The sequence below is a fragment of the Typopeltis vanoorti genome, chromosome 3, assembly GCF_054136105.1.
Source record: "Typopeltis vanoorti isolate ZY-2024b chromosome 3, IOZ_Tvanoo_1.0, whole genome shotgun sequence".
In the NCBI taxonomy this organism is placed as follows: Eukaryota; Metazoa; Arthropoda; class Arachnida; order Uropygi; family Thelyphonidae; genus Typopeltis; species Typopeltis vanoorti.
The window spans coordinates 94,431,710-94,444,187 of record NC_143551.1 but is presented as its reverse complement, the minus strand read 5'-3'; the positions used below and the strand labels follow the sequence as shown (position 1 = coordinate 94,444,187).

At 36.0% G+C, this 12,478-nt stretch overlaps 1 protein-coding gene across 1 annotated transcript in view; it reads left to right on the top strand.

Moving 5' to 3' along the window:
* LOC150108394 (protein cereblon-like) overlaps positions 1-5,930 on the top strand; it is a 293,909-nt gene extending 287,979 nt beyond the window's left edge. Inside the window, exon 10 of the mRNA XM_090415815.1 lies at positions 5,010-5,930. The gene's annotated coding sequence lies outside the window, so the exon portion shown is untranslated. The remainder of the gene's footprint in view (positions 1-5,009) is intronic.
* Positions 5,931-12,478: the final 6,548 nt, after the last annotated feature.

The window sequence follows — 12,478 nt, the reverse complement described above, 5'->3', positions numbered from 1 at the left end:
GATTAGAGACTGGCTATCTAATAGGTATCAACAAGTTGTGTATGGGGGAGCGACATCCAGAAAAAGGAAAGTCACTAGTGGAGCGCCTCAGGGATCTGTTTTAGGTCCATTACTGTTTAACTTTTATATTAATGATGTAGGTGAAGATTTGGATGGAGATATTCAGTTGCTTGCAGATGATGCAAAGTTGGGATGAACCAAGTGTAGTGAAGATGTTGTGGCCTTACAGGAAGACTTGAATATATTGAGTGATTGGGCACGGAAATGGGGATGTGAGTTCAATGTTGCAAAATGTAAGGTTTTAAAATTTGGAAAACAAAGATGGGATGCAGAATTTATGCTTGGTGAGAATATATTGTTGGAGGTAGAGGAAAGAGATCTTGTGGTGATAGTGGATAAGGATCTGAAATTTAGGGGACACATAGCCAAAATTGTGAAGACAACACAAAGGCTTCTGGGAATGATGCGGAGGACACTGACGTGTAGAAGTAGGGAGATTCTTGTTCCATTGTATAAAGCTTTGATTAGGCCACACATGGACTATTATGCCTAGATTTGGTTACCTGGTTTTCAGAAGGATGAAGAGATGTTGGAAAGGCTCCAAAGGCTATTGACCAAGGTAGTTTCTGACCTGTGGAATGTTGAGTATGAGGAAAGATTGAGAAGATGTAATTTGCAGTCTGGTGGATAGGAGGAAGAGGGGAGATATGATAGAGCCCTACAAATTGGTAAGGGATCAATTATAGAATCGATGCTGGAAGTTCTACAGAAAATAGTGGGAGATCGGGGGAGAACCAGAGGTCATTCCTGGAAACTGTATAAAGAGGGTGTGAGTAGGGGAGTGAGGGGCAGGTTTTTTTCGTGCAGAGTTGTGAATGATTGGAATGCCTTGCCTGATAGTGTGGTGTCTTCATGGAGTTTGAATGTGTTCAAGGCACAGTATGATGAACTGTGTGTGTGTGTGATAAAAGGATCTCCCAGATGAGTCTTTGACTCCATGAGGTCTTGGGATGATAATAATAATAATATAGGTTGATGCTTCCATTCTGCCACCACCCTTGTCTCATGTTGCTCCCTCTTTCTACTCTATGTGCACTTTTCCAGTAGCTAGACTTCACTGAACATCCAGGTCATTGGAGCTGTCAATTTTCTTAGCATATTCTCTTAAAGCACGCACAGTGAAATCCAATCCAATACCGCTGTCTTATTGACTTCCAGAGTACTCAATAATTGAAACACATTCTCTTCCTGAATTCTAAACCTTCAACTCTTTCCATTCCTTTAGGAATAATATCACCTCTTCAGATGAAATGCCCACTAAAGTGATCATTAAACAGCTCTGCCATGACATTTGCAAAAACAAGCTCCTAATACTGCAATTCAACCTTCTATTTGACTAAGATATACTGATGATGTGTTCTCTTTTTTTGGCTCAAACTCTTTTCTTCTCCATCTCAACAACCAGCACCCCAGAATCCAGTTCACTATAGAAAAAGAAAATAACAATAGCCTGCCTTTTCTAGCCACTCTAATCATGTTTGCCCAGTAACACCCTTGATTTCTCAGTACAGAAAACCTATCTATGCATCAAATTTTCCCATCATTCCCTCTCTCGACAATATGGTGCTATTAAAACTCGTGTCAGCAGAGCCTCTAAAACTTCCCTGGGTAGAACAAAGTTCTCTTAGTGCACAACACTCCTTTATTCACCAGACCTTTCTGTCTAATGGTTACAATGCCAAAAAAGATCAACAAATTTTCTGTTCCTCACATCACTCTCAATACAGACTATAATGCTATTCTCTATATCTGGAGCACCTCAAAAAAAAATAGTCAGAACTTGAAAGAAGTATAATCTCTACACTGCTTGCAAACCTATCTGAGGCTGACTTCCCTTCTCTACTCTCTTAAGGATCCACTTCCTACTTTTCTTTTTCCAGGTGTTTACGAGGTTCCTTGTTTTTGCAACTTATCATATTATGGGTGATCTGTGAACATGCCCACCTTGGTGAACACTAGAAATACATCTGCCACTACAATTGTGGTTGATCAGGTCTAGCTGACGACTCCTTGGATAGCTTGCGTAGGATCAGATGCTTAAGCCTCCCACCCAATAGCTAAGGCTAACCAACAGTACCCATAGAGGGCACACCTCATAGGACTTGAAGCTTAAAATAGTTTAATGTTGTATGTTTTATTACAATTTTAATATTGTGTTCCTGAAGATGTCTCTATGACATGAAATATCAGGACAATTAAACCCGTTAATTCTTTTTCTGTTCTGTATTTATTCCATTAAATTTAATTATGAGTGCAAACCAGCATTTAAGCCTAAATATGCAGGTATTCTTATTATCATCTGCCCTATTACATTTGTTGCTGCAGATATCCTAACATTAACCTCAGATCTCTCACCACCTGATTCATGCTACTTCTCAAATCATTCGTACCAGCTATAACTATCATCTCATCCACATTCTCATCATCACACTATTGTTCCTCCAGGCATGTACTCTTCTTTCTAATCGAACACTTTGAATCATTGAATTTTTATTTTGCAATTTTATTTTAACATTGTATTGTAATCATGTTTAAATGTATTGAAAGATATCTTCTTTTCATATGTCAGTTATTCTCCTTATTTCCCTAAACAAAAATATCAGTTGCTAGATGAATTATGAATGATAATTCAAAAACTGTGAAAATCAAGCAAGCTCTTAAAACTCAGGCATTTCAGATTTGGTATTTGTACTGATGGTGAATATCATGGAATTTCTCTCCCGTCTCATCCATTATAGGGAAAGAAGGAACTTAAAATGCATTACATACATCTTAAGTTCCTTCTCCTCTATAGTAGAATAGAATGTTGAAAAGAAAAAAAGCAGAAAGTGGTGTTGAAAGTTTTTTTTTTCACCTGATTAAACTATAAATTAAAGGTGCCAAGAAATTATATTCTTGCTTTCATCCTTTATCCAAGTATAAGTAAACAAACTTTGCAAAATAACTTCAAGATTAGGATACTAAGGCAAAAATATATAGAGGATAAAGACTTCACATCAATTGCCTTAATATTTCATAATGCAAAGCACACATCCTTACAGACAAGTTTAATGCTATGCATTATGGGAAGGGCCACTACCCAGACCAGTTTTGATCTTTATTGAGGTCTCATCAGTGGGAGCCAGACTCAGAAGTGATACCAAGGTTGAAGTAATGCAGAAGTCATATTTCCATAAACAAGTAGTCAAAAGGCTCCCACCTTTATTTTACTAATAAGGTGTGACACCTTTGACTACATGCATATGGAAATATGACTTCTGCATTACTTCACTCTTTGTATCACTTTGGGGTGGTGGCCCTTCCCATAATGCATAGAATTATACATGTCCATAAGGATATGTGCTTTGCATTATTGGATACTAAGGCAATTGATGTGAAGTCATTGGTCTCTATATACAAGTAGCCCAGTCATGAATTTACTTGACGTGCAAACTTGGTTTGCTTACACCTTGGATAAAGAATGAAAACAAGAATATAATTTCTTGGCATCTTTAATTTATAGAAAGTGGCATGTGCTTGAGAGGATATGAGCCAACCATTGGTTCTTATCCTCTCAAAAATGTAGTAAAATGTTCTATTCTTTTTTTAATGTATATTGAGCTGATCTCAGGAAGAAGAGGCAGTTTCTTTCTCCTGGAAGTTCAGATTACTATTGTCTCAAGACATTAACAAAATGTTGGACTCTATGCTGCAAGTCTAAACAGAAACCAAATATTGCAAATAAAATTGTTATACACTATATATATCATCATCATGTTATTTAAGAAACATGATGATGATATTAAACAACATGAAGATGTTTAATTTTCACCATCCCTTATATTTGTGGCATCAGAAAAGGTAGCCAAGATCTTAAAAATGCACAATCTTGTGATTACTTATAAACCACACAGAAAGCTAGCAACACTTATTCGCAGGTATCCTGCAGCTGCGAACATTCATACTATGCAGGGGCGTGCAAGTAGTGTCCAGCACCTGTGTGCAAAACTTTAGTTGGTGCCCCTATCCCCTCCCCCCTTCCAATAAAAAATCACTTTAAAAAAACTTTTTTTTAAAGTATTTCCTCCTCTTTGGCGCCTTTACTATCCTGGCACCTGTGTGCATCGCACACGTTGCACATATGGCCGGCGCACCCCCTGACACTATGTCCAAATAGGACAGCCAGCATCCGTATATCGGCACCAGGATTGCATCTGTTTCCACCATTACGGCTGCTCCAGATTAGCAGACCATCCGCTGGATACCTGGCACAGGATCTGTGAAAAAAAAAAGCCACTTTACTCCACCAAAGCAAATTTAAATTTGAGAGGCTTTTCCTTGAATCTGCTACATCTCTTACCAACTATCCCGACCTAAACAAATATGGTTGTATCAAACTGCCTCTCATATGGGAACCCTCATAAGTAGACAGTCAGCCCAACAGCAAGACCATCCAACAATAGCTAATAGGTGGCACAATTATAGGACTTTACCATTTTTGTTAATGAAGTGCTCCTGCATGCACGTGTTTAATACCAGTATTCATCCATGAAGATGCCGATTTAACTTCAGTGAAATAAAAGAAGTAATAAGTAAATATTTTTAGTTATTATCTAGTCTGTGTTGTCAATTTCCTTAAATTAATACATAATTTAATGCATATTAAATCTTGTGATTAAACTGTATTAAAGTATTCTGTAATCTAGCTCTGTTGATTAGTTCTTAATGGATATGCTATCTGGATATTAAATATTTTTCAACAGTTGTCTTTTACATAACAATATGAATGTTATGTTCAGTATTGGCAAGAAACTTATAATCAGAGTATTTGAGAATAATCAACAGATCAAAATTTTCTTGCTCTTAAGTAAAATATTTAGTTACTTTACTTGTGAAAATCATGGTGAAATTTGATAAATTACATCAGGATACCACTTTTTAATGAGTATTTTAATGCTATTTTTTAAAAGGACTGAAATTAATTGGTGCTTTCCTGGTGAAACCCCCATGCTGATCAAGATAACTCATCTGACTACCAACTTTTCAAGGACTTTGCAATCAGTACCACAGTTTGAATCTTCCCTCACAAACACATCTCCTGATTTCACTTTCTTCAAAAACTGACAGTACAAGTTAGTGCAGATTATAGTGCTGTTTGTAATTACTGAATGGGATAAGAAAAAAAATTTTTTTTAGATTGTGTCATATGAATTGGAAACCATCTGATTACAAATTACCCTGAATTCCATTTAACTCTGAGAACCCAGTCTTAACATACTAACAGGAGGAAGATAGCAACTAAGAGAAGAATTCTTTAAAAACAAGTATGTAATATTCTTTGGAAAAGAATATTACTTGAAAAAATGTGATGAAATTTTTTCTATATAATTTCTAGCTTGTTAAAATAGCAATCATATGTTAGAAACATTATAAGAGAAAATTTCCAGAGTTGTTAAATATTTATGTATAGTTTTCAGAATGGATTGTGGCTTAAAAGTGAGCACCTTAAGAAAAGCTGGAATTCCATATTACATGCGATGACATTTTGGGACTGTGTTATATGAGTAAAGGCTTTGTGTTTTAATGTTCTGTTGGATATAACTAATCACATATAAGAATGGAAAAATATTTTGTAGTACTGTAGAATGCCATATGCAGCAAACTTGCATTTGTATAATCATAATCCTGTATGTATCTTGTAAAAGTAACTAATTGAAATCACAAACCAGACTGGCTACATGTTTTCCTGTAGAGCTATCAAACATTGTCTTTAGCTTTACATACAGAATGTCAGTTGCCTTATGTGTGAACATTAAAAAAAAATGTGCATTCAAAATTAGGGCAGTTTGCCTTGCTCATAAGCTGTGATAATAAAGTCTCTGCATATGAAATTGACATTTATTTATTTTTATTTTTTGGATTCTTTTAATATTTCTAGTATACTATGTGTATACTACATTTAATATGTACTAGTTTACTATGTGCAATTTACACACTAAAATTTATTTTTTCTGGACAAATGAAACAAAAAAACATTTTCTCCACAAGAGCAATGGTTTTTATATATTGGTAAACTTAGATCGGTGATATAGATTCTACATTTTCTTTATATCTAACTGAAAAGCAGCACGCAAAGTTTATCAAGGGCAATAATAATGACTCTTAAACCACATATTGTAGTGAATCACTAGCTTTTATTGCATTAATCATCACTCAGAGTTCAAAATTGAATATAAGCACTCTGAATTGGGAGGGGAGGGGGGGAAGTGGGCAGGTAGCATCCATTTAAGTGTTACACATAATATCATGTGGCTAAATTTACACATTTAGCCACATGATATTAGATGTATCACAGTATTAGGATTTGTGTCTGAAGAATAAGTGATATTGCTTAAAATTCCTGGGGGGGGGGGGGTGCAACCTAGGAGGTGGCTGCAGTTTGGAAATGGCTCCTTAGTTGATACTGTGCTAAGTTAGTTATTCAACGTTTACATCACTGGATGCGTAATGGTCACTGCTGTACCTCCTACAGTTTTGAAAATGAAGCCTTCTGTTAAAAGTGGTAGGGGTTGCAGATGCCCTTTTCACACATAGTAGGACAATCACAAACATCCATGCCTGTGGCAGAATTTGAACTGTAGCCTCTTGGCTGGAGAGCAGAAGCAACACTTGACCAACCAGGCCAGCTTGCCAAGTGTTGAATGTAAATATTCTGAAATTCTAACAACACAAATAACCACAGCAAAAACACTTGCAGCCAATGCAGAAACTGCTCCACAAAATTAACAGAACAAAATGTTGGAGTTGTTTGTATCCGTGTGATTCGTTATGTTGTCACTGACAACTGAAAATTACTATTGTATTATTGGAAGTAATTAAAAACTTACCTCAATGCATAAAAGATTGTGAAATGGAGAATTGTTATAAATTCTGCTTGTTTCATAACAAAATTATAATTAAACTTTCCTACACTATGAAAAGAACTTTATTATCATATCAATCGCAGCGCTGAAAGCAATGCACAATGATGGATTGAGCAGAAGTTGCTCTATTTATTTCCAAGCATGCACAGAATTTTAAAAGAACATTGTTGAACATGACTAAGCATTCAGCTGTTTGGAAGAAGGAAAGAAATACAACAGGAGGAGAATTGTGGAGTTACTATCTTCAACATATGAAGGTGAAACAGAAATAGGAAACTTGAGTGTGGATATCCTTGTATAAAGAGATGTGTGAAGTTTTTAGTAATCATTAATAAGTTTATTTCAGTTAAAGCTAAAAGGAACTTTATTGATTTCTAGTTTATATAGAAATGGGCCCAAAAAATGTCTATATTTAGGAATCTCAATCTTATGTTATTGAAATTGTTGATACAGTTTTAGTTATTCTTTGAAAGTAAGTTGATACTTTCATATAGAAAGTAAATTTGTTCAGAAGTAATAACTGTCAAGATGGTTATGTGGATTATTCAGTGGAGTTTGCTGGGACTTAGATATAGAAACTGAATCAAGTTATTTGAATTATCTTGCATGAAAACAAGATGTTTTCTTCAGTATTCCATGATTCGAGATGCAAGAGTTTAACTTATGTTGCTTCATATAGAAGTAGTTTTTGTGTTCATCTTTCTTCTGTGTGAACTCAAGAAGGAATAAATGATTTGTAGGAGGAAAGAGACCATAGTTTCAGAAGCTTTTTATCCATAAAGGATAATAACTATTAGATTATGTGAATGAAAGGAAGTTGTGCACATTAAAGTGGTTTTTCTTTTTGAAATCTGACAAATACATTGACGCTTGCATAGTTAAGTAGTTGATTTGATGTTGTGTATATGTATTATTAGTAAATTAAAGATTTTTCTTTTAGTTACGTGTGAAGACTTCATCTCTTAATGGGTTTAATGAGTTAATGGGTGCATTTAGAAGATAAGATATTGATGTGATATCTTGGGATCTGAATATGTGTGCAAGTTGGATATGGAGTTTAGTATCAGGTGTTTTTTTATTTTAAAATTAAGCATTAAACCACTCACAGTGGAGAGAATAATTTACTAATGGGGCAAATGTACACAAAAGTAAAAAGATATCCCCTCCATTCACATGTATTATTAAAGGATACAGAGGTAAATTTAGTACAAAGTGATGATCTTGAAGTAGATGCATCAAGTTTGGTTTTCAGCATAATAGGCAACTAAATTTAAGCTAGCCAAGAAATTATATTCTTGTTTTAATCCTTTATCCAAGTGTAAACAGACAAAGTTTGCATGTGAAGTTCAATTGTTATTTTGTGTTTTTATGCTGATGATGCTTATGATACTTGGTGAAAATTCTACACAAATAAAGTATTTACATGAGTTTTCTCCGGTATTGTAATTATTTTAAATATGCCAACTCACGATATTTCATTATTGAAATAAACGACAGATGATAGTATGAGAGATGGCCAAAGGCTATCTTTATTTCTTTTTTTGTCAGTTTCGTGTATCTGAACAATAAAAAGACCAACTGAAACAAAAATTTGAAGATGACTGATACCTGGACAGTTAGACTTCTATGTCTGGGATTGCTCTCGGTCAAATGCTACACAAATAAAATATTTTACGAGTTTTCTCCAGTATTATAATTATTTTAAATATGCCAACTCACGATATTTCATTATTGAAATAAAAGACAGATGATAGTATGAGAGATGGGGGGGGGGGGGGGAAGGCTCTCAGCTCTTTTATAAGATGACTGGTACCTGGACAGTTAGCCTTCTCTGTCTGGAATTGCTCTCAGTAATCCCTGCAGTTGACCATAAAAACCACAGTGAACTAGGAGAATGGAACCATATGAAAAATCCTCTTATAATAAAAGCAGAGAGAATTTTATCCCCCCCCCCGGTGAATATTGCAAAAAGATTGGTATCTCCTAGAATTCTTCTTTCTAAACAGAAAAATCATTGAACTGAACAATAAAATTTCTATAATACAATATTGTAAAACATATGTCATATTGTTGGTTTTCAAATTCATGTTTTTTCCTGACTTTACATAAATCATATTTTAACTCATTAATTAGCCAGTCTGGTTGGCCGAGTGGTTAGTGTATCCACTCTCCAGCCAAAAGGCTGTGAGTTCGAATCCCACTGTGAGCATGGATGTTTGCAATCGTCTGTGAAAATAAAATACTAGTTGTGGTGGTGGGCAGTAGATGATGGTGATAGTTGTGGTTTGCTGTAGTTGGTGGATTGAGTGGTGGAGACAGAGAGTTGTGAAGTGGGTGACCTCCCTCGATGAGCCTTTGGACTCCTTGGAGGTATCATGTAACAATAATTATTATTATAAAACAAAATTCTCTTTCCCATTGCTGACAGGTTGGTGTCAGCAATGTGTGTGTGTGGGGGGGGGGGTATTGCAAAAAAAGAAACTGTTCTGTTGTAATGGAATGCCCAGCACATTACATAATCTGTTCCAAATATGCAGAGAAAGAGAGAAGCTGGTAGAATGCATTTTCTACTTTTTCCAATCTGTAACAGATGCCACAGATTGCATTTCTGATGTTTAAGTACCTCAATTTTATGGTATTTAGTGAAAGGTAACCATATGCAATTCTCCAAGCAAGATCACTTCTGTTAGGGTATCCTTGGAACATTAGTAAGTTAATAAACAAAATGTTATTGTTAGTATATCTGCCTGTGGAAGTTCATAGCAGAAGAAGTTAAACATTTTGTTATGCCAAGTTTGGCCATTATTAATGTAAAGAACGGCAATGCCAGAATGCCATAGCAGTGTTAAGCACAGAATCCTGTAGTATTCAAGAATAATCTCAGCTCTTTGGTCATTGTAATTATTTATTTCATATAGCAGGAGATGAAAACTGAGGTACCCATACTGGCCACTGAATTAGAAACTTAATACTGTGTTTGACCTCCTTTAGCCTGAATTCCAACTCATATGTGGTTTGGCATTTTGGATTGTACCTACCTCTACAAGATACTAGGTGTTCACAAGTCCTTTAACTGGTTTAGATTTGACAGAAGAGGACTTTGCTCCTAGATATGTTTTTCTAACCATACATTCTCAGTTGGATTCAGAACTAGGTTTTGTAGTGGCCAGGAAAGATAGAAGTCTCTGTCATGCTTGCTGAATAAATCTTGCATGATGGACAATAGCACTGTTGTCCATGAAACAACCATCACCCACTGGATGAAAAGTCCTGTGGTCTGACGAGTCATGGTACACCTTGTTCTGTTCCACTGGTAGGCAGAGAGTGGTAGGAGTCTCATTAAGCAATGAACCCAGCTTGCCTTGTAAACACAAGGCAAGCTGGGTTCATGTGTTGTTTCATACCAACAATGCATGACACCACCTACAGAACCTTGAGTTGTGTTTACAAGGCAAGCTGGGTTCATTGCTTAATGAGACTCCTACCACTCTCTACCTACCAGTGGAACAGAACAAGGTGTACCATGACTCGTCAGACCACAGGACTTTTTTCCAGTGTTCAGTGACAGTGTTTCTGACACCACTGTAGACAAACTTTACATTTCTATACAGAAATCAGTGGTTTCTGTATAGGCATGTGGCTGCCAATACTGATTCTCTTCAATTCCATGTGCATAGTTTGGTGAGATATTGGTTGAGATCTCAGTCTTAAGGTAAGACTTAAGGCTTAAGACTACAGTTACATCTCTTAGACAAGCAGTGTGGGTTATTTTTCCACTGATTAAACACCAAGGATATCTCATCTTTTCAGAAACCAGTTAGCTCTGCTGTTTTCATCATGGCTCCAGCCAGACAGGCATCCACAGTAGCCCTTTACTGAACTCTGAAAAATCCTTGCTTTTCCCATTGTGATCAACGCTATTGATGATTACTGACCAAATGAACTGTTAAATAGTTGCCTACAATGCATGGCAATGCACATGACTAAGTATTTTGCATATATGAGTATGGACTGAAGGGTTCTCTGCCTAACAATGAAAAAATGAATTTATAATTCAAAATTATTTTTATTTTTCAACATAATCTATCTTGAGACATACATTTATTTCAGCGATTCTCCAGCGCCATTATCCCGTCCTTATAGTGGTTCTCAGTCAGATCTGCAAAATACCCCTCTACAGCTACCATCACCTCTTGATTCGAAGAAAAACACTGATCAGTGAAGGAAGAGTTTTAGTTTTGTGAAGAGATAGAAGTCAGAGGGGAGCCAAATCAGGGGAATGGGGTGGATGGTCCAACAATTCATAGCACAGATCCCTTAATTTTCCCATTGCCAAAACATTTGTGGACAGGTGCATTATCCTGATGAAAGATGATTTTTTTTTTATTTTTCTGCAAACTGTCTTTTCTCATGAATTTTTTTGTCTAGTCTGGTTAAAAGATCAAAATAATATTCCTGATGGAACTAACCTTGTCTTCTTTGGTGCTGAACAACCTGCTTCTGTCCACTGTTTTGACTACTGTTTGGATTCTGGTGTGTAATGGTGAATCCAAGTCTCATCCATGGTAATAAATTGATGCACAAAATCAATTTTATTCTTGTTAAAATGCTTGAAGCACTGTTCAGAGATTTTCATGCGAGTGCATTTTTGATCTGATGTGAACAAGCACGGCACCCATCTTGCACAAAGCTTTTTCATTTGCAATTCTTTATGCAAAATATATCCTGCATGTTCTTTTGAAATGCCTATAGTCTCAGCAATTTCATGCACTTTGAGTCGCCAGTCATCCAATACCATATCCTGCACTCGATCAATGATTTCTGGTGTTGTTACACTTTTTGGACGTCCTTCACATGGTTCATCTTCAAGTCTGGTACGGCCATATTTAAACTCGGCAGCCCATTTCTTAATTGTCGAAAATGAAGGAGATGAGTGCCCATAACCTTTTATGAACTTTGAATTAATTTCTTTTGCCATTAAACCTTCTTTTGCAAAGAATTTTATAACCGCACAATACTCAGTTTTATCCATTTCAAGGGATACAGACAACACTTTTGCTTCAGACAGCTGTCTAAAACAAACTACTAGATAGAATGACTTGCAATTTCATATGGATGCTTATGACAGATGTACCACCTTAGAAAAGAAAATCGTGCCGATAGTGTTGCCATCTATGGTCGAGGCCAAGAACTTTTCAGACCACCTTCGTATACTGCATAAGTGACATTTACATATATCTGCATAAAGGTTTTTAGTTTAGTGGTGGTATGAGTAGTACTGAAGATGGTCTGCAATATTTTTTAAATTTTTGAAGCATTGAGACTTGGTGCTTCCAGTGTTAAAATTCTGCTATCAAAGATAGCAGAATTTTAACACTGGAAGCACCAAGTCTCCATGCTTCTTCGATAATTGAAGAAATTCCTTTTTAAATTCTTGGTATCAGCTGGACCAAAAAAATTGCACAGGTTTACTGTATAACTGTCTGCAATATTTGTGCAAAGCTGAAAAGGGAAGA